The following is a 21,094-nucleotide window of genomic DNA, read 5'->3' as shown; positions in this document are numbered from 1 at the left end:
GCTTGAATTTGGGCTGATTGGGTTGAAAGATAGCCTGAATTAATGAAAAAAACTGAATTGTAGACTACGTCAGTCTGGAATCGAATTGTAGACTATTGTATTGCTCTGAAGAACATTTAGCAATTAATGCTGTAACTAATATGCTACCCAGTAGTGCTTTAGAGATCTACTTCTTGGCACAGGTGAGAACAGTTGCAGTCACCTTCCCCTCCTTTGCCAGTTTATCTAGGTCCTGTCAACTCCTGAGTCAAGTCCGGCCTTCTCTGGACAATCTCTCCTGTTTCAGCCACAGTAAGACTCCCATTGTCACTTTAAGAATTGATCATTTATATGTGCATTTTGTATGTCTTGGCTAAGTTAGAGATTATGGACCACATCATATTCTTGGCCTTCTCAAGATCTAGTTTATCATGTGTTATGTCCAGTATACGAGGACAATGGTATGGATTGTTTTTACAGAAAAGCACGCTGGAGGTGCTTGAAGGATCTTGAAAATAGTTTGTGATCTGAGGTATTTAATTTTCAGCTCCTATTTTTTTTTTTTTTTTTTTTTTTTCAGTAGAGACAGGGTTTCATCATGTTGGCCAGGTGTGTCTCAAAGTCTTAACCTCAGGTAATCCACCCACTTTGGTGTCTCAAAGTGCTAGGATTACAAGCATGGGCCACTGTGCTCAGCCTTTTTTGAATTTTTAAAATGCTGTACTTTGTGTCAAAAGCTCCTGTTTTCTATTAATTTTTTTTTTGCCATAGATTTGTGCACAGTAGGAACGATTAAGAAGAGACACAGTTTTCTGTCATTTATTTCAAATTTGAAATCACTGCAGTATGATGAAAAATATTTTACTAAGTCCAAGCACTTTAGTAATCCCAGCCTGTAATCCCAGGATTTTGGGAGGCTGGGGTGGGAGAATTGCTTGAGGCCAGGAGTTGGAGACCAGTCTGGGAAACATAGGGAGACCCTATCTCTAACAAAAAATTTAAAAATTAGCCCAGCATAGTGATGCATGCCTGTAGCTCCAGCTACTTGGGAGGCTGAGTGGGAGGATCCCTTGAGCCCAGGAGTTTTGAGGTTACAGTGAGCCATGATCATACTGTACTCCATCCTGAGCAACAGAGACCTTGACTCTACAAAAAAACAAAAATACATACATATATATATATGTATATGTACACATACACATATATATGTATGTATTTTTGTCTTGCACTAAAATCAGATGCAAGCCATTGCTTTGGGAGGGCAAACATTGTTTTACAAAATAATGAAAATCATGGAGATTATTTTAAGCCTGGATTAAGATGTTTATCCAAATTTTAAGAAGTTGTTATTTCTTATAGGTTTTATTTTCAGTGTTTTAGTTGGAACTGAAAGAGGATTAGCATCTAGGGTACTTGCTGAAAGGCACATTGCCCTATGTTTTCACATTCGTGTAAATAAATACCTGTAATCCCTAACCCTCAATGTGACTATGTTTGGAGATACAGCCTTTATGCAAGTAATTAAGGTTAAATGAGGTATTGAGGATAGGGCCCTGATTTAACAGGATTAAGTGTCATTATAAGAAAAGACACCTTGCTGTCTGAAAGCCAGAAGCAAGCCCTCACCAGAACCCAACCATATTGGTACCTTGATCTCAAACTTCCAGCCTCCAGAAAGAAAAAAAATTGCTTGTTAGCCACCCATCTATGGTATTTTATTATGGTAGCCCAAGCTGACTAATACAGGCTGCAGAGGAGATGGCCCTTTATATGACAATTTTAGGTGCTGGATAAGCCAGTAGTAGACAGCCCTCCATCTTCCCTCCCTTCATATATATTAAGCAACAAAAACCACTTGTTTTATTAGTCTGAAAATGTCTGAAACTATAAATACGGCTTCATAGGTCACAGTAGGCACAGCCTGGAGCTTCTGTCTGCCTCGGAGCAGTTCTTCCAAAGGCTGTGGCTGTGCCGATGCCCCAACTCCTTTTTTATTGGACACACTTGAACTATGCTGTGGTTTGGATGTTTGACCTCTCTAAGTCTCATGTTGAAATTTGCTCCCCAGTGTTGGAGGTGAGGCCTAATGAGAGGTGTTTGGGTCATGGGGGCAGATTCCTCATGAATGGATTAACCCCCTCCCTTGTGGGTGAGTTCTCTGTTTGTTCCAGTGGGAGCTGGTTGTTAAAAAGAGCCTGGCACCTCCCTTCCATTCTCTTCCTTCTTTTCTCACCATGTGATCTCCACACACACAAAGCTCCCCTTTGCTTTCCACTGTGAGTGAAAGCAGGTCTGAGGTCCTCATCAGATGCAGATGCCCAATCTTGGACTTTCCAGCCATCAGAATCGTGAGGTAAATAAACCTTGTTTTCTTAATAAATTAACTGTCTCTGGTATTTAAAAAAACAGACTAAGACAGAAAATTGGTACTAAGGAGTGGGGTATTGCTTTAATAATATCTAAACCTGTGGAAGTGGCTTTGGAACCGGGTAATGGGCTGAGGCTGGAAGAGTTTCGAGTCCGCAGAATGTAACCAGACTCAGGTTCAGCTGCTTGCTGCTCGAATGCCAGACATTAGAGGCATTAGAGGCTAGGATTGGTGGGAGGAAAAGCAGTTTTAATTGGAGAGCCAGCAAACTTGAGAGCATGGTGAACTGGAGTTCAAAAGTACCTACCCTCTTTTTTGTTTTCTTCAACTTTTAAGTTCCCTGGTACATGTGCAGGACGTGCGGATTTGTTACATAGGTAAACGTGTCATGGTGGTTTGCTGCACAGATCATTCCATCGTCTAGGTATTATGCCCAGTGCCCATTAGCTGTTCTTCCTGTTGCTCTCCCTCCCCCATCCCCCATCCCCCATCCCCACAGACCCCAGTGTGTGTTGTCCCCTGCCATGTGTCCATGTGTTCTCATCATTCAGCTCCCACTTACAATTGAGAACATGATGGTTGGTTTTTTTGTTCTTGCATTAGTTTGCTGAGGATAATGGCTTCCAGGTTCATCCATGTTCCTACAAAGGACATGATCTCATTTTTTTTTTTTTTTGATACAGGGTCTTACTCTGTCACCAGGCTCCCGGCTGGAGTGCAGTGGTGCGATCTCAGCTCACTGCAACCTTTGCCTCCCGGGTTCAAACAATTCTCCTGCCTCAGCCTCCTGAGTAGCTGGGACTACAGGTACATGCATCACACCCAGCTAATTTTTGTATTTTAGTAGAGATGGGGTTTCACTGTGTTGACCAGGATGGTCTCCATCTCTTGACCTCGTGATCTGCCTGCCTCAGCCTCCCAAAGTGCTGGGATTACAGGTGTGAGCCACTGTGCCTGGCCCCAGGACATGATCTCATTTTTTATAGCTGCATATTACATGGTGTATAAGTACCACATTTTCTTTATCCATATTATTGATGGGCATTTAGGTTGAGTCCATGTCTTTGCTATTGTGAATAGTGTTGCAATAAAAGTACCATCTTAAATTTTGAAATTTACCATAGGGTTTTTAAAGACAAACTTGGAAACACGTAGAGGTGCAGGGTACAGGGTCTGTGTGTCTTGTTCCAATGGTTATCTTGGGTAATGTCTGTCCAGGGGTCTTGTTGGCATTATCTTGACTTAAGCCTTGATGGTGGTGGACTAATTGTTGGTTACTCCCTGTAAGTGGGAGAAGTCCTCAATGAGGACTCTGTCCCTGATTTGTTTCAAGGTTAGTCTCTGGATTTCTCAGCAAGAGCCTAATTAGGTAAACATGCATTGCTGAAGGGGAGTGTCTAGAGAGGGAAGGAAGAAAAAGAAAGTGGGTGATTTTTAGCACTGAGGCCCCTGGTTACAAGAAGACAAGAAGACGAGGAATTTAGAGATTGGAACTTCTTAAAAATTGCTTAATTGGTTGTAATCAAAATGCTGATAGAAATGTAGACAGTGTCAAATGGGGACTTTTAAAAAATTTAAAAAAAATTTTAAATATAGACAGTAAAGGCCATGTTGACAAGGTCTCAGGTGGAAATGAGGAACTGAAGCAGAGGTCACTCATGTTACAGCACAGCAAAGAACCTGGCTGCATTGTGTCCATGCCCTAGGGCTTTGTGGAAGACCAAACATAGGGTAATTGGCAGAAGAAATTTCTAAGCAGCAAAGCAGTCGAGTAGTGTGTATGGTTACTTTTAACAGCGTGTGTTGAATTGCAGCAGCCAAGGAGTGACTTTAAGACAGAATTTATAATTAAAAGCAGAGTGTAAAATATTGGGAAATTCTCAGCCTGGTCATGTAATAGAGAAGGAAAGAGCATTTTCAGGAGAGGAATCCAAGGATATGGTCAAGCTGGAGCCACAGGTTGCTAAAGAGTTTAGAGTGACTAAAAGGGATCTAGGTACTAATAGTCAAGATAATGGGGAAAAGGCCACAAAGGCATTTCACAAATAGAAATTTCTGCTAGGCAGCCACGCTTCCCATCACAGGCCTAGGGGTGTTAGGACAGATTGGTTTGTGGGGACAGGACCAGGGGACCACTGCTCCTCACTGCCTCAGGATGCTGCTCCCAGGCTGGAGCAGCTGTGACTCAAATGACCCCAGGATCTCTGGATAATATTTGTGCTGCTGCTTCAGAGGGCACAAGCTGGAAACCTTGGTGGTATCCACATGGTGTTAATTCTGTGGGCCCACAGAATGCAGGAGCTACAGAGATGTGACTTCCACCCAGATTTCAGAGGGTTTATTGGAAAGCCTGGGTGCCCAAGCAGAAGCCTGCTTGAAGAGTCAAGCCTTTCATAGCCAGCCTCTGCTAGAGTAATGCCTAGTGGATTTGCAGGAGGGCCACTGCTCTCCAGCCCTCAGAATGATAGACCCACCAGCAGTGTGCACCTTCAGCCTGGAAAAGCCTCTGGCGTTTGACTCCACCTTACAAGAGCAGCCACATGGGTTCCACCCAGAAAAGCCATGGAGATGGGTCTGCTTGAAGCCTCAGGATCCATCAGTGTGCCCAGGTGGTGGGACATGGAGTCATAGGAGACTATTTTGGAGCTTTAAGATTTAATGTCTGCCTTGCTGGGTTTTGGACACGCATGGGGCCTATTACCCCTTTCTTTTCACTGATTTCTCCCTTTTGACATGGGAGATGCTTGACATGGGAATGCCTGTAGAACCATTGTATCTTGGAAGTAAATAACTTGCTTTATATTTTACGTGCTCATAGCTGAAAGGAACTGGTTTTGAATCTCAGATGAGATTTTGGACTTTGGACTTTTGAGTTGGTGCTGAAACAACTTAAGACATTTGGGACCATTGAGATGGATGATTGTACTTTACATGTGAGAAGGATATCAGTTTTGGGGGCCAGGGGTGCAATGCTATGGTTTGGAAATTCTTCCCCTCCAAACTTCATGTTGAAATTTGATCCCCAGGATTGGAGGTGGGGCCTAATGGGAGGTGTTTGAGTTGTGGGGGCAGATCCAGAGCTATGCTTGGCCAAGTTCCCTGCTATTGGGACTAATCTGGTATGAGTGAAGAGAACAGATACAGATACCCAGTGACAGGAGGGGGATGATGATAATGTCTTGGTTCTAGGCCTTCCTCACACAGCTCCATTCCTGTGTTTCCCACAGCTTGGTGATGTGACCCAATAGATCCTTTTTTGTTTTGAATCAAGTTTCTGTCTCTTGCAACCAAAAAAGTGCTACATGAAGCAAGGGCTTTATCCCTTGTTAAAATGTAAATATTTTTGAAAAGTGTATTGGTTTTCTATTGCTTCTGTAAGAAATTACCACAAACTTAGTAGCTTAAAATAATATAAATTTGTTTTATTTATAAAATAATCTGCAGGATAGAAGTGTGGTACATGTTTGACTGTAGACATCTTTAGGGGGCCATTATTCTGCATACCACAGATAGTAATATATTGTCTTATCCTGATTTTTGTAATTTCCTTTGATCTGAGAGGAGATTCTGACAGACAAATAGAAAGAGAGAGAGAGATAGAGAAAGGAAAGAGAGAGAGAGAAAGCAAGCAAGCAAGTAGGAAAGAAAGAAAGAAAAAAAACAATGATGGGTGTCAGGAACTCCTGAGGAGTGGAAGACAGAAAGTAGGTTTAGGAAAAAAAGAAGTTGGTGACAGGGTCATTGACTATTAGACCATTCTGCCAAGGGCTGGAAACAAAATTTAATGCAAGACAAGTGACTAATTGTGTCAAAGATGTGGGTTATCAAGACCCCCAGGTCTTTTTGCTTATTAGGAAGCCATGTAACTTGATTCTTAATTACTCTAAGCCAATCATGGATATTCCACCCTTTTTGCCAGTGTTTGGTTGGAGGAATGTATGTGAAGCAGTTCTAACCTCCAGGATATTAGAAGAAGGGTTCTAGGGTGCTGGTCTTCTAGCAAAAAAAAGTTTTTGCTCCTAGGAGAGAGACAGAAAGACTCAACAAGATAGAGTTCATCTTTCTTGAGGCTACTATAAAAAGTTTTTTTAATATAATTTCTTTGCCAATTATTATTATTCTGAGACAAAGTCTTGCTCCGTTGCCCAATCTGGAATGCAGTGGTGTGATCTCAGTTCACTGCAACCTCTGCCTCCCGGGTTCAAGCAATTCTTCTGCCTCAGCCTCCCAAGTAGCTGGGATTACCGGCACCTGCCACCAACCCCAGCTAATGTTTGTATTTTTAATAGAGACGAGGCTTCGTCATATTGGCCAGGCTGGCCTTGAACTCCTGACCTCAGGTGATCTGCCCACCTCAGCCTCCCAGAGTGCTGGAATTATAGGCATGAGCCACTGTACCTGGCCCAATTATTATTAAATGTCAATCTATATAAGACAATCCAAAGTATTTCATAATATTAAGTATTTCACAGGGTGTTTTAGCTATAGCAATTATTGTTTAACAATTAAGTAGAGCAATGTAAGAAAATAATATTTTTTTCTAAAGTTATAAATTATCAAGACTGACATTAGAACTTCATTAGGCCAGGCATGGTGGTCACACCTATAATCCCAGCACTTTGGGAGGCCCAGGCTGGAGGACTATTTGAGGCCAGGAATTTAAGACAAGCCTGTGCAACTCTGTCCCTACAAAAAAGTCCAAAACATTGCCTGAGCATGGTAGCACATGCCTGTAGTTCTAGCTACTCGAGAGGTTGAGGTGGGAGCATCACTTGAACCCAGCTGGTTGAGGTTGCAGTGGCCGTGATCATGCCACCGGATTCCAGCCTGGGTGACACAGTGAGATCCTATCTCTCTCTCCAAAAAAAAAAAAAAAAGCTTCATTAACTATCACAATAGTAAAGAACGCAACTTACCAGTGCTTCACATTTGAAAGGCTCAGTATGGGCCAGGCATGGTGGCTCACATCTGTAATCCCAGCACTTTGGGAGGCCAAGGCGGGAAGATCACGAGGTCAGGAGTTCGAGACTAGCCTGGCCAATATGGTGAAACCCTGTCTCTACTAAAATTACAAAAATTAGCCGGGCATGGTGGTGCGCACCTGTAATCCCAGCTACTCAGGAGGCTGAGGCAGAAGAATTGCTTGAACTTGGGAGGTGGAGGTTGCAGTGAGCCAAGATCGTGCCACTGTACTCCAGCCTGGGTGACAGGGTGAGATTCTACCCCCCCCCCCCAAAAAAAAAAAAGTTTCAATATGAAATTAATTCTATTGTCAAGAAATTAAATGAGAGGAATTTTCATTTTTATTGAAGGTAATAAATAAAGCACCACCTAACAATATACACTAGTCCTTTTTCAAAAGAAGACATATATGCAGCCAATAAGCATATTAAAAAAAGCTCAGTATCACTGATCATTAGAGAAATGCAAATCAAAACCACAATGAGATATCATCTCATACCAGTTAGAATAGCTATTACTAAAAAATGACAAAATTACAGATGCTGGTGAGGTTGTGGAGAAAGGGGAACATTTATATACTGTTAGTGGGAGTGTAAATTAGGTTCAGCCATCGTGGAAAGCAGTGTGGTGACTCCTCAAAGAGCTAAAACCAACTACCATTTGACCCAGCGATCCCATTACTGGGTACATATATACCCAAAGGAATAAAATCATTCTACCATAAAGACACATGCATGCAAATGCTCATTGCAGCACTGTTCACAATAGTAAGGACATGGGATCAACCTAAATGTCTATCAATGACAGATTGCAAAAAGAAAATGTGGTACACATACACCATGGAATACTGTGCAACCTTAAAAAAGTAAGGTCATGTCTTTTGTGGGAACATGGATGAAGCTGGAGGCTATTATTATTACCAAACTAATGCAGGAACAGAAAACCAAATACTGTATGTTTTCACTTTTAAGTGGAAGCTAAATTATGAAAACCCATGAACACAAGGGAACAACAGAGACACTTGAGGGTGGAGGATTGGAGGAGGGAGATGAGCAGAAAAAAATAACTATTGGGGGCAGGCAGAGGGGCTCACACCTGTAACCCCAGCACTTTGGGAGGCTAAGGTGGGCAGATCCCTTGAGGTCAGGAGTTTAAGACCAACCTGGCCAACATGGCAAAACCCCGTCTCTACTAAAAATACAAAAATTAGCCAGGCATGGTTGTGCATGCCTGTAATCCCAGCCACGTGGGAGGCCGAGACACAAGAATTGCTTGAACCTGGGAGGCAGAGGCTGCAGTGAGCCGAGATCACACCACTGGACTCCAGCCTGGGCAACAGAGTGAGACTCTGCCTAAAAAACAAAACAAAAAAACACTGTTGCATACTAGGCTTAATGCCTGGGTGATGAAATAATCTGTTCAACATACCCGCATGACACACATTTACCTGTATAACAAACCTGCACAGGTGCCCCCACCTAAAATTTGAAAAAACAAAAACAATACAGTAGTCTTTAGTAAAATTGGGGTACATAAATTATAAAAATGCAAGAAAAGAGCAATTTATGACACAAATTTTGTGGACTATATAGCAATGAATATGAAAAGACGGTCAACAGGACTGTCTTCTCATAACCCAGGGCATTATCATACAGTCTTGAGCTCTGAATTGAATTTTGATAGTATTTTGAAGTTGTGAGTCATAGACTGTTAAACTCAAACCTGGGCCCTCTGAGTTAAAAGATAATATTCTTTTGGGGGCCTCACTGGACAGGTGTTGAGCATCTTGCCCAAACCTTCAGTGAATATTGTAGATTCCAACTGGCCGCATCCTAAGGGTGTTCTGAGCTGGTTTAGGAAGAGTCACTACAAACTGTGCCCTGCTGGATACACAAGATTGCCAACATTTCAACTTTTACCTTTGAAATTCAAAACAGACCACAAGATGGTATACCTGCAAGTACCTACAGAGGTTCTCATTGGGGAATCTGAAATACCAGCGCTGTATCCATCAGCCTTAATAGGGTGTAGCTAATTATTATCCACCCCCACCCCCAACCTTTGTTCACTGGCATTTAAAAGCCAGGCTGGGCGTGTGTAATCTGTGAACACTTTTAGCAGAGACTTTCGAAGTACATCTTTCATTTGAAAGTTCACAAACTGTTTTCTAGTTCTTTCCTGGACAGATAGATACATAAAAGTGGTGTTTGCGGTTTCCTGAAGGTGTGTTTCTGCAGCCCTCCTCTAACCCTTTATAGCTTTTCCCTCCTCACAGCTTGACCATCACCTTCTTCCCAGTCTGGAGAATACAGGCCCTCTTCGTGCACAGGCAGACATTTGAGATAAGAGCTTTACTAGTTGTGGTATGATTTTTTGAAAACATTTTTTACTGTTAAATATTATACAAGTACAGAAATCCGCATGAGATAAACATACAGCTTAAGGAGTTATTAAAGGACAACTACCTTGCAACTGACATCCATGTCAGGAGAGAAGACCTTGCCAACTACTCCAGACACCCTCCGCATGTACCTCCCAAACCCTTATCGATAATCTGTCTTCACTATGGGGATTGTTTTCTTTCTCTTGGATATTATCTACCTGTATTGAGCATCCTGTGGCTGCTGTAAAAAATTAAACTAGATGGCAACAGAAGTGTATTCTCTCAAAGTTCTGGAGCCCAGAGGTCTGAAAACAAAGTGCTAGTCGGGCTGCATCCCGGGGGGATCTAGGGAAGAATCCATTCTTTTCCAGCTTCCAGTGGCTGCTGGCATTCCTTGACTTGTGGCCACATCACTCCTGCTCCCTGGTCACATTGTCCCCCTCCTCTTCCATCTGTGTGAAATCTCCCTCTACCTAACTTGTTTGTTTGTTTGTTTTTTGAGATGGAGTCATTAGCCAGGCATGGTGGCACATGCCTGTAATCCCAGCTACTCGGGAGGCTGAGGCAGGAGAATCACTTGAACCTGGCCTGTAATCCCAGCGACTCTGGAGGCTGAGGCAGGAGAATAGCTTGAACCTGGGAGGTGGAGGTTGTGGTGAGTGGAGATTGTGCCATTGCACTCCAGCCTGGGCAACAAGAGTGAAACTCCGTCTCAAAAAAAAAAAAAAATTAAGAAAAGAGACGGAGTCTTGCTCTGTTGCCCAGGCTAGAGTGCAAAATCTTGGCTCACTGCAACCCATACCTCCCAGGTTTAAGCAATTCTCCTGCCTCAGCCTCCTGAGTAGCTGGGATTACAGGCACCTGCCACTGCTCCCGGCTAATTTTTGTATTTTTAGTAGAGATGGGGTTTCACCATATTGTCCAGGCTGGTCTCAAATTCCTGATCTTGTGATCCACCCGCCTCGGCCTCCTAGAGTGTTGGGATTATAAGCATGAGCCACCACGACCAGCCTCCTTCTGCCTAACTCTTATAAGGACACTTGTCATTGGATTTAGGGCACCTGGATAATCTAGGATGATTTTTTTTTAAAAACGGATTCTCGCTCTGTCGCCAAGCTACAGTGCAGCGGTGCGATCTCAGCTCACTGCAATCTCCGCCTCCTGGGTTCAAGCGATTCTTGTGCCTCAGCCTCCCAGGTAGCTGGGATACAGGCACACACCGCCACACCCAGCTAATTTAAAAAATTTTTTTCAGTAGAGATGGGGTTTCACCATGTTAATGAGGGTGGTCTCTATCTCCTAACCTCATGATCCGCCCTCCTCAGCCTCTCAGTGCTGGGATTATAGGTGTGAGCTACTGCACCTGGCCTCTAGGATGATTTTCTTAAGATCTTAATTACATCTACAAAGATTCTTTTTCAAATTAAGGTAACATTCATAGGTTCCAGGGAGTAGGATGTGGACATATTTGCAGGGGGAGGGAGGTAGCATTCAACTCATATATCACCCAACTGTAAATCTCTCAACGCTGTATTTAACTTTGCTTTGTCTTTTAGCTCTCTTATTCTATAAATTTCTCATCCATCTCTTCTTTATTTCAACTCCTGGCAATGTATTTGTTGAAGAACCTTGATCATATATCCTACTTTTTCAATGTTGGTATTTTAGTGATTTGTGTTATATAGATTAGCACATTTCTCTGTTCTCTGTATTTTTTTTTTTTTTTTTGAGATGGAGTCTCACTTTGTCACCCAGGCTGGAGTGCAATGGCTGGATCTTGGCTCACCGAAACCTCTGCCTCCTGAGTTCAAGCGATTCTCCTGCCTCAGCCTTCCGAGTAGCTGGGACTACAGGCACGTGCTACTACGCCTGGCTAATCTTTTTTTTTTTTTTTTTTTTTCAGTAGAGATGGAGTTTCACTGTATTAGCTAGGATGGTCTCCATCTCCTGACCTCGTGATCCGCCTGCCTTGGCCTCCCAAAGTGCTGGGATTCCAGGCGTGAGCCACCGTGCCTGGCAGTTCTCTGTATTTCCTATAAGTTGGTACTTAGATGTAGAGGCCTAATCAGATGTTAGGTTTGATTTGGTTTTTGTCTAGACTACTTCATAAGTGATGTGTTTATCAAAAGATACCTATCTGGGCCGGGCATGGTGGCTCATGCCTATAATCCCAGCACTTTGGGAGGCTGAGGCAGGCAGATCACTTGAGTTCACGAATTCGAGATCAGCCTGGCCAACATGGTGAACATCTCTACTAAAAATACAAAAAAAATTAGCCAGGCATGTGGCAGGTGCCTGTAAACCCAGCTACTTGGGAGACTGAGGCACGAGAATCACTTGAACCTGGGAGGTGGAGATTGCAGTGAGTCAAGATGGTGCCGCTGCACTCCAGCCTGGGCAACAGAGCGATACTCCATATTAAAAAAAAAAAAAAAAGATACCTAACATCTGGTTTGCTGTGATTTTTGCAGCCATAGATGCTCAATCCTAGATCCTTAATTCATTAAGGATTGCAAAATGATTTCCAATGCTATTGTCTCGTCTTTGTGTATTTGTTCAAATACTTCTATAAAGAGATGTTCCCTCATTTACTAGTTGGTTTGCTCAGACTTATAGTTTGTGTAGGAAAGGTGCATTGAATGCTTCATTCTTCCCTTTATTTACCAGTTTGCAAAATAGTTTTTAGCATCCTCCAAATGTGATTATTTTAAAATCATTAATCATTTATTTTTTAATCATTAATTTAAACATACCTGGCATTTTTTTCAGTCCATTGCAGTGACTCTTATTCATGCATGATTTATTCCATCTTGAGCCAGTGGAAGCCTCTGCAGATTGTTTCCAATTACTTTAGTTAAAACCCTAATAGTTTTTGTTAGCTTCTTTGCTATCTTGTATAACATGATGCTCCTGGCCCATTTTGTACAATTCCTGCCTCAAACCTGGAATGAACCATTTGTCTAAGCAGCCCTAGTTTCTTTTAGTGAGAAACGGCATTTCTCACTAAAGACTATAGTCTGAATACTAGGGATGCTTATTGTTACTGCATTGTTCATTGTCTCTAATCCTAAAATTTAAACACATAATAACACAGGTTGGGTGTGGTGGCTCATGCCTGCAATCCCAGCACTTTGAAAGGCCAAAGCAGGAGGATTCCATGAGCTCAGGAGTTTGAGACCAGCCTGGGCGATATAGTGAGCCCCCCGTCTCTACTAAAAACAATTCTAAGAATTAGAAAAAAAAAATACGTAACACAAAAGCAGGAGAGGGGTATTATAATTTAACATGTTTAAGGTACTAGCGTTGTCAGGGAAATGGCAAAAGCATCTTAAAACTATAGTTAGCCCCTTTTCCCATAGAATGTATTATGGTTCTCAAGGTCACGTGGGATGATCTAATTAGAATATCACATTATAACCCATTGCTTTATTCCATCACACACACACACACACACACACACACACACACACACACACACACACCCCATTCTTACAATAACAATGAGAACAGGAAGTTTGGGCATGAATTTTTAATAATTCCAGATTTTATTTATATTTTATTGCATTTTAAGTTTTGGGGTACATGTGAAGAACATGTAAGATTGTTGAATAGGTACATACAGTGTGGTTTGCTGCCTTCCTCCCCATCACCTACATCTGGCATTTCTCCCCATGTTATCCCTCCCCAACTCCCTACTCCCCGCTATCCCTCCCCTAGTTCCCCCCCAACAGACCCCAGTGTGTGATGCTCCCCTCCCTGTGTCCATGTGTTCTCATTGTTCAACACCCGCCTATGAGTGAGAACATGCAGTGTTTGATTTTCTGTTCTTGTGTCAGTTTGCTGAGAATGGTGGTTTCCAGGTCCATCCATGTCCCTAAAAAGGACACGAACTCATTGTTTTTTATGGCTGCCTAATATTCCATGGCGTATATGTGCTACATTTTCCCTGTCCAGTCTATCATCGATGGGCATTTGGGTTAGTTCCAAGTCTTTGCTGTTGTAAACAGTGCTGCAGTGAACATTCGTGTGCATGTGTCCTCATAATAGAACAATTTACAATGAGAACAGGCAGTTTGGGCATGAATTTTTAATAATTCCAGATTTTATTTTTATTTATTTTTTTGAGACAGAGTCTCTCTCTGTCACTCAGGCTGGAGTGCAGTGGTATGATCTCAGCCCGCTGCAACCTCCGCCTCCCAGACTCAAGAAATTCTTGCACCTCAGCCTCCCAAGTAGCTGGGAGTATAGGCATGTGCCACCATACCTGGCTAATTTTTGTAGAGACAGGATTTTGCCATGTTGACCAGGTGTTTTTTTTTTTTTGAGACGGAGTCTAGCTCTGTCACCCAGGCTGGAGTGCAGTGGCATGATCTTGGCTCACTGCAATCTCTGTGACTTCGGGTTTCAAATGATTCTCCTGTCTCAGCCTCCCAAGTAGCGGGGACTACAGGTGTGTGCCACCACGCCTGGCTAATTTTTGTATTTTTAGTAGAGATGGGGTTTCACCATATTGCTCAGTCTGGTCTTGAACTCCTGACCTCAGGTGATCCACCTGCTTAAGGGAGGATTGCTTCAGCCTTTGAGGCAGAGGTTGTAATGAGCTGAGATTGTGCCACTGCACTCCAGCCTGGGTGACAGAGTGAGACCCTGTCTCAACAAAAAACAGGAAGATTAGCATGCATTTGACTTCACACTCTGAAGCAACACCCTGATATCACATCCATTTCAAGGAACATCATATTGGAGTACTTTTCAGAGAGGTGTCCTTCATAGTTTCTGAAGGTCTTTGAAACACGATCTTTGTTAATACTTCCTTTTGCTTTTCTGTTCCCCAATTCCTAGTATAAAGCATTTATTCTTAGAGGCTCAGCTTTTAAAAAGGCTCTTCCAGATAACATTTCTGCCTTGTCAACATTAGGAGGTCCAATCAAAAAAGTATTTTCCAGTATTTTTAACACAAAGTTATTGGTTTAAATATGTCTATTCTGGCCTGGTGCAGTGGCTCACAACTGTAATCCCAGCACTTTGGTAGGCCAAGGTGGGTAGATCACAAGGTCAAGAGCTTGAGACCAGCCCGACCAACATGGTGAAACCCCATCTCTACTAAAAATACAAAAATGAGTTGGGTGTGGTGCACATGCCTATAATCCCTGCTACTTAGGAGGCTGAGGCAGAAGAATCTTGTGAACCCAGGAGGCAGAGGTTGCAGTGAGCTCAGGTCGTGCCACTGCACTCCAGCCTGGGAGACAGAGTGAGAATCAGTCTCGGAAAAAAAAAAAAGTCTCTTCCATTTTATATCTGCTTTTTAAAAAAAAAGTCTATTCCATTTTATATCTGCTTTTAAAATAAGTTAGGAAGACAAGGTAATGGAGCCCATAAGCTTTGTCTCCTTGAACAAGAAGAAATTTCTCTAAGAAAGTTTGGGGCAGTTAAGAAGCCCCATGAATCCAAGTATTTACTCAGCCTCACTAAAATGCTAGCATACAACTGGTTTTATGAAACCCCTAAAGCTGTTGAAGGGTTCAGAGGTGGACCCCAGAGTGGCCAGCTGGGCTCAAAGTGGAGCAGGGTCAGGATGGACAAGGACATGCTGACCACCCTGAAGATCCTCATTTTCATGAGATTGGGGTGGGCAAGTCCAGCCTGCTCTTGAGGTTCACAGATGACACTTTTGATCCAGAACTTGCAGCAACAATAGCATGATGTGACTGCAAACAGTATGATTAGAATGTATGCCAGGTGAAACAAACGGATCACTGTCACAGAAGTTGCTTCAAATTCCAGTTGTCTGGAAAGCAATGTAAAGTGGACTACCTGCCACAAAAAATATACTAAGTGAATGCCAAGCAAGTTTTGGGGACTCCCCAAAACTAGTGAAGACTTCAGCTAAAAGTAGAATTTCAGAGCACTGCAATACGGTTAGAAACCAAACCCCAAAATTAAACATGAAGATCAGTGTCTGTACTGAACAGCCCCATCTGGTGGACACAGGATTTGTGTTATCGACTGACTTGAATGTTACCAAGAATTCACGATTCCTGGCATCTGCAGGTGTTAATTTCAGAGAGTTGGATTAAGTACCAAATACAGTAGAGCAAACCCAGCTTTGAGGCAAGGACCCCTTGAAGTAGACATGCAGTGCTTTTGTTACGGTTCTCCGAGCAAGTCTTTCCCATCCCTGCCACCTTCTCCTGGCCTCCTTGTAAACCTGAACCGCCGGGTACCTCAATTTTCTTCACGGCCAGACAGTTCTTAATGTTGTTAAATCGGTGGAGGAAATGGGTGAGCCACTGCTTGCTCTGTACGTTGTCCTCCGGGTGCTCGGTCTTCAAGTACAACAGCCACATGGCTTTGACCCTCAGGAGTAACTGGCCCATCCCTAGTGTCCCCCAAGATGTGTCCTCCAAAGAAGCCAGTCAGGAACAGGGGATGCCTGCTGTGGTTGTAGATGGGGAAGGTGATGCTGCTCAGGTCAAGGGTTTTGTCCACCTGCCAGGCATGCAGGAGTGGGTTGGGGGGACACACAGAGCGTCTGGTACTTCAGGGACACCTGCTCGTACTGGATCTGGTTTCCCTGTCCCCGTGGGACCTGCAGATCCTGCATCACGCTGTGCAATTTACTGACGTCGGCAAAGATGTCTGGTTCCAGCTATGAACTGCTGTGGGAGACCACCAGAATGGAGGCGAAATTGGCCTCGGGGCTCCTCCTGGAGAAGTGGTAGGAGTCGGTGGTGGTGCAATGGCCCCGCAAGAAGCCCACTCAGCCTTGGCCGGGCTCTCAGCGGCTGTGCACGGCTCCTCCAGGTCTTCTTGTCCTTGGGCAGGTAAAGGAAGCCGGAGCCCAGCGCGGCCGGCAGCATCATGGGCGCCAGAGGAGGATCAGGGGTACGGGCCCACCTGCCACCGCAGCCCCTGGTAGGCGCGGGACGGTGGGCCCTTCAGGCGGTCGGCGTGGCAGCGGCGCGGGCCGACGGCTACCGACTCGGGGTTTCGCGCCAGCAGGGGTGCGTCCTTCCCCTCCCACGCCGGGGTGGCTGCGGCCCCTGCTCCAGCAACGGTTGCCGCTCCCAGGGCTGCCCTGACGCCCAGCCCCGCCTCGATTCGGTCCCTGTCCCACACCGGGACCTCCACCCTGCGGGACGCAGACCTCGAACTGCGCTGCCTGGGCCCCGCCCGGCTCCGGCTTCCCCTCCGATTCGGACCGACTTCGCTCGGACTCCGGCCAGTCGTCCAAGCCCTCTTCCTGTGCGCCGACTCCAGCTCCCGCTTCGCCCCAGGCTCTGGTCCGGCTGCCCTGAGACCTTAGAGACCAGAAGCTCATTTCTAGGAAGTACAGGCGGGACAGCAGGTGAAAGAGCAGCTGCGGGGCGCAGATCTCCGCCTCAACATACGGTTTCCTGGAGACGTTCTAACGGAGTCTACTCGAGCTCCGGCCTCGCGCCCGGAGGCGGAAGAGGCTTTGGGAGCACGTGGTTGGCCCGGCAGCCTAACCAATCGGAAAAGTGTTTGAGGCGTGCGTGGGCCGTCAGGGGTTCAGCAAACACGTGGAACGCTGTTTCAAGGCCATCAGATGCGTGCTTGTGCCTCTCCTACGGAACTCACAATTCATTGGGAGAATTTGGGTGTTTCTCCCACACACAAATGGCACAGAAATACTTCGTATCCTGAGTGACAGATTTTACCTTTCTTGGGGTTCACCCAGTAGCAGTTTCAGGTAAGGCTTTTGTGAGCCTGATACACTTAAAATTATAATTTTTATTCTCTGTCCACAAATGTAACATGTACGTACGTTCTCCTTGTGAAAGAAGTAAATGTATATTGTGAAAAGTGGGGAAAAATTCTAAACCTCTTTATCCCATTCCTCTTAAAGGAAGTGTTAAAAAGTGGGTCTACATCCTTGCAAACCTTGTCTATGCAATATATGCATATCAAAGATATAGCAAATATACCTTTTTCATAAATATTATTGTACTATTCATGTTATGCAGATTATATTTTTCATTTACAGTGGCAGAGGATTTGAATATGTCAGTGCCTATATATTTATCTTATTTTTTAAACTGCTCTATACTTTTTCAGTGTATAGATGAAACATAATTTCACCAGAATCTTATTGATGGACCCATAGATGGTTTAGTCATTTGCTTGTATAAATAGTGCTCAGTGAATGAATGTCTTTCATTTAACCTATACACAGGAACCATATCTGTGAGATAATTTTTTAGAGTGGGTCACTAGGCCAAAGCGTAGGTTCTTTTAAATTTTTAGAGCTACTGAGAAAGTAAAATACAAACAAGTTGTATTAATTTATGCCCTCATGAGCAATATATGAATTTGCCATAGCCTACCCCATAGTGTCAGCAAAGTGTTTGGTTTGTGGTATCTTACTTTGATTTAATTTTGAATTTATTGCTTAGTATTTTTATCTTTCCTTTTTAAGTGAACTATCATATCTTTTGTGTGCCAATTCCATTCAGCAGTTTTCCTTTTGGATTGTTGAGACTTTCTTCTTGGTTTATAAGAACAATTTATATTTTAAAGAAATGACTTGGGCTGGGCGTGGTGGCTCACGCCTGTAATCCCAGCACTTTGGGAGGCCAAGGCGGGTGGATCACGAGGTCAAGAGATCGAGACCATCCTGGTCAACATGGTGAAACCCCCGTCTCTACTAAAAATACAAAAAATATCAGCTGGGCATGGTGGCGCGTGCCTGTAATCCCAGCTACTCAGGAGGCTGAGGCAGCAGAATTGCCTGAACCCAGGAGGCGGAGGTTGCTGTGAGCCGAGATCGCGCCATTGCACTCCAGCCTGGGTAACAAGAGCGAAACTCCGTCTCAAAAAAAAAAAAAAAAGAAAAAAGAAATGACTACTTTTCTTATGATTAGAGTTACAAGCTTCTCCCCATTTTGCTCATTGCCATGGCTTATTTTTGTAGTTCAATTAATGAGTACCTTTAAGAGTTCCAAGTTTTACTAGAAAATTTAAACCAAAGTTGTGACCAATAGAAATTATCGTTACTGGTGGGTGTGGTGGCTCATGCCTGTAATCCCAGCACTTTGAGGCCAGGCTGGGCAACATAATGAAATCCCATCCTTAAAAAAAAAATTGTATTAGGCCAGGTGTGGTGGCTCACGCCTGTAATCCTAGCATTTTGGGAGGCCAACCCAGGTGGATCACCTGAGTTTGAGACCAGCCTGGCCAACGGGGAAATCCCGTTTCTACTAAAAATACAAAAATTAGCTGGGAATGTTGGTGCATGCCTGTAGTCCCAGCTACTGGGGAGGCTGAGGCAGGAGAATCGCTGGAACCCAGGAGGCAGAGGTTGCAGTGAGCTGAGATCATGCCACTGCACTTCAGCCTGGGGCATGCCTGTAATCCCAGCTACTGGGGAGGCTGAGGCAGGAGAATCACTGGAACCCAGGAGGCAGAGGTTGCAGTGAGCTGAGATTGCACCACTGCACTCCAGCCTGGGTGACAGAGCAAGACTCTGCCTCAAATTAAGAAAAATAAATAAATAAATAAACATTAGCCAGATGTGATGGTGCATAGCTGTAGTCCTAGCTACTCAGGAGGCTGAGGTGGGAGGTTTGTGTGAACTCAGGAGGTGTAGGCTGCAGTGAGCTATGATTGTGCCACTGCACTCCAGCCTGGGTAACAGAGCAAGACCTTGTCTCAAAAAAAAAAAGAAAGTAAGAAAGGAGAGAGAGAGAGAGAGAGGAGAGAGAGAGAGAGAGAGAGAGAGAGAAATAAATAAATAAATAAATAAATTATCATTAATGTCTTGGCTGGATATAACTGCAGTCTTCAAGTGTATTTTGTAGCTTTGTATTCCCTATTTGAGTTTTTCATCTTGCATACCTGTAATATTTTGAAAAGTAGTTCTAACTGGGCATCTTTCCATAGTGACATCCGCCTTCTATGAAGCTCTGTGCTTTATTCCATATATTGTTAGTAAATAAGTTCTTGGCTATTACAGTGGATGGGGTAAAACTTCGAAATTTGTTTTCAGTGAGGAAGCTCAAAGTTTGACAAGAAAACAACTGCAAAAATATAACAAAATGCCTGTGGAAGTAGCACAGCATCCTGGCTCATAAAATCAGGATTGGAAACCATCAGGCTCCTTCCAGTTTCTGTTCCCTTTCTTGTCAATAAAAACCAAACATTTAGGCCAGGAACAGTGGCTCATGCCTGTTTTCCCAGCACTGTGGGAGGCCAAAATGGGTGGTTTGCTTGAGGCCAGGATTTCAAGACCAACTCGGGCACCAGGCAAAACCCTGACTCTGTGAAAAATACAGAACTTTAGCTGGGCATAGTGGCATGTGCCTGTAGTTCAGATACTTGGGAGACTGAGGTGGGAGGATCACCTGAGTGCAGGAGGTTGAGGCTAGAGAGAGCTGAGATCACACCACTGCACTCCAGCCTGGGCCACAGAGCAATACCCTGTCTCAGCAACAACAACAACAAACAACAAAACAACCCCAAACATTGAGAAGAATCTGAGATGAGGGAAAGGAGAGCCCCTGCCGAGTTCTCCAGTGGCCCAGTGTCCTTAACTTGTACAGCAGCTTTACTTCCAGTCTTGGGGCTACTTAGCAGTCAGTTCTTTGACTAGAGAACTGCCTTGCACTTTACCAGGCTTTCCTTATGAGCAGATAGTTACAGGTTAGTCTACAAGATGTCACTCCTCTGTTCACATCGCTGCCATGACTCCACACTTCACTCAGAGCTGAAGTCAAAGTCCTTACCATTATATGCATATGTGCTACAGCAGACTCACACAAAGATGGGCAACCACAGGCCCGGGTGAAAGGTCAGAGAGTCTGGTTTCAAGCAGGAAGATGGGATCACTGGATACTGTGACAATTGAGAGTCTCTGCCAGACATTAAAATGCTGTGAAGCTATTATAATTGAAATTCTGGGCCAGGCACAGTGGCTCACGCCTGTAAACCCAACACTTTGGGAGGTCGAGGCAAGCAGATCATCTGAGGTTAGGAGTTTGAGACCAGCCTGGCCAACATGGCAAAACCCCATCTGTACTAAAAATACAAAAATTAGCCAGGTGTGGTGGTAAATGCCTGTAGTCCCAGCAACTTGGGAGGCAGAGGCAGAAGAATCACTTGAACTCATGAGGCGGAGGTTGCAGTGAGCCAAGATCACACCACTGCACTCCAGCCTGGGTGACATAGTGAGACTGTCTCAAAAATAAAATAAAAATCTGCTGTGTTATATTTCAAAATAATGAAAGAAGATTCAAGAAAAACCTCTGAGGTAGTAAGACATGAATAGGCCAAGGATAATTGAAAAACATTTATCTTATGCTAAGTTTTCTTATATTCCTGGGTGTATATCCATGCTTACCTGGAAGGACTGTAAATTGACACATTTCTGATAAACAACTGAG

The 21,094-nt window shown here is 43.9% G+C and overlaps 1 pseudogene; it reads right to left on the bottom strand.

Moving 5' to 3' along the window:
• Nucleotides 1-15,160: 15,160 nt before the first annotated feature.
• On the bottom strand, nucleotides 15,161-18,045 carry LOC116561243 (annotated as a pseudogene).
• Between the last annotated feature and the right edge of the window lie 3,049 nt (nucleotides 18,046-21,094).

This window comes from Sapajus apella, unplaced genomic scaffold (assembly GCF_009761245.1).
Source record: "Sapajus apella isolate SASKATOON/1434 unplaced genomic scaffold, GSC_monkey_1.0 scaffold28, whole genome shotgun sequence".
Classification (NCBI taxonomy): domain Eukaryota; kingdom Metazoa; phylum Chordata; class Mammalia; order Primates; family Cebidae; genus Sapajus; species Sapajus apella.
This window is presented reverse-complemented; position numbering and strand designations above follow the sequence as displayed.